The sequence below is a fragment of the Triturus cristatus genome, chromosome 8 (genome assembly GCF_964204655.1).
Source record: "Triturus cristatus chromosome 8, aTriCri1.1, whole genome shotgun sequence".
NCBI classification, from domain to species: Eukaryota; Metazoa; Chordata; class Amphibia; order Caudata; family Salamandridae; genus Triturus; species Triturus cristatus.
The window spans coordinates 1,571,996,476-1,571,998,429 of record NC_140591.1 but is presented as its reverse complement, the minus strand read 5'-3'; the positions used below and the strand labels follow the sequence as shown (position 1 = coordinate 1,571,998,429).

Here is a 1,954-nt window from a genome sequence, read left to right as displayed (position 1 = left end):
ATTGGTTTATAAAAGGAGTTTGCAGTTATACAAGGCATTAAGGCTAACGTATTTGCCTTTTTTTCATATTTTCCTGGTTTTTGAATAAAAAAAATGGATATTCTGGGATTTTGATGGGATCAAAAGAATAATATTTTGGCGAAAAGATTGTTGCATTTGGAGTGGTTGACCAATGGTGACTCCAGTATTATTAAGCAGTCCCATTGTGTAAAAAATAATTTTAAAAATTCCAAACGAATTGTTGTTAGAAGAAAAAATGTCAAGTAATTCCAAAATGATGTTAGTATTATTAATTTTCAGTAATGTAAAACGTAAGCAATACTGTCAAGGTAGTCTGAAGCCACCATTAACGAAAAAAGTAGAATTTTAGCCAATAGTCTCTTGGACATTTCTTTGCTTTTTTGGGAAATACGTGGATTCAGACTACCTGACAGTGATTGCGCTAGTCTCATTTCCCAGAAACTTTGTTCCTTTTTCAAAATTTCCAGAAAATTATATATATTAGGATGATGTTTACCAACAGTTTTATTAAAAGAGTTATGCCATCCCTCAATGTCATTGTTTGTTTTGGCACCAACTTCCAAGCAGGTTGAATAGCAGTTCCACCATTTAATAGGATACTTTGGTTTCCTCCTGCGGCCCGACCTGCTTAGACGGCCAATCCATGTATCCTCAAAATAATTTAGAATTGGAGCCAATTTTTCTTTATTTTGGGTAAAAAAATCTGAATCAGTAATTGCAGTGCAGTACTCATCTACACTCTCAGGTGGTACAAAACACAATGCTGTTAGTTTCCTTAATTTGAATTGTATTTTGCTGCTTGACAAATATTCCTCAACCAAGGATGATTTCTGAATTTTGCGCCAATAAGCCTGCGAAAAGTGAAAGAAACATCCTTGGATTTGCGTTTCAGGGTATAATTTTTTGATTGTAGTAATCATCGCCAATTCAAAATCCATTATTACTTTTGCAGGACTTTTATTCATGGTTTTACTTTTTAATACTGACAAAAATTCAATGTACGTAGAAAAGTGTTTGTCTGGCAGCAAAGCATACACTAAATGGACTGTAGTGTTATTTATATTAGCATGAACAGTGTAAATTTGAGAACATGGATGGGGTGTTGATTTAAATGTACCATCCATCATCAAAATTGGACTGTTCTCAAGGGTTAAAATGTTATGGTTAGTGATAAAAATTAAAAGTCTTTTAAGAACGTCTCCATTATCATATAAAAGAAAGGTTTCATTAGAGAAAGTTAAAAATAAATGACTTGGGATGTTAATGTCTTCAAAATTACGGGTCGTTATTTGGTGTGGATTACTTGACACTTTTTCTCTTTGAACCATCCGCTTAAGGTTGTGGTTTGGGGGCATGCTACCTGCAACATGCAAAGGTATGTTCTGAGCCATTTCCCTCAGTATTGTACCACAGTTTTCATTGGAGGTGTGCGCTAGAAGTTTGATCTGTTGGACATTTTCTCGAACTTCTATTTCCATTGCAGAGGCAGAGTGGTTATGGTCTGTTGTCCTAACCACGGTTTCTTCCAGAGTAACCGCTCTGTCTGTGCAATGGGACGAGAAGTATTGCACACACCTCCAATGACATCTGGGTTCAACAGTTTTATCTTTACAATAGAGGTACCCACCTTACTTTAGAAAGTTATTTCCTGTCCGAGATTTCACATATGTTGCTCGGTTGCTGCTTGACATTGTTGATATATCTGTTTTAAAGAAAAAAAAAAACATTTCTTTCAGCTTCTAGAATGGGTAGCAGCTTTTCAAATGTGCATTTTAACTGTTTATGCTTTTTTCAGTGCATGTTGGTTAATGAACATAGGTCTTTACAACATATTTCAGGGAAGATTGGGTGGTGGGGTGAGAAACCCCTCACAATTATCTATGCTTTTACCAGGAAATTATGGGTAGATGGGGTGTGTGGGGGGTCACGCCCA

The 1,954-nt window shown here is 35.8% G+C and overlaps 1 pseudogene; it reads right to left on the bottom strand.

Annotated features, from left to right (window-relative positions):
• Window positions 1-296: 296 nt before the first annotated feature.
• On the bottom strand, window positions 297-1,712 carry LOC146806214 (uncharacterized; annotated as a pseudogene).
• Window positions 1,713-1,954: the final 242 nt, after the last annotated feature.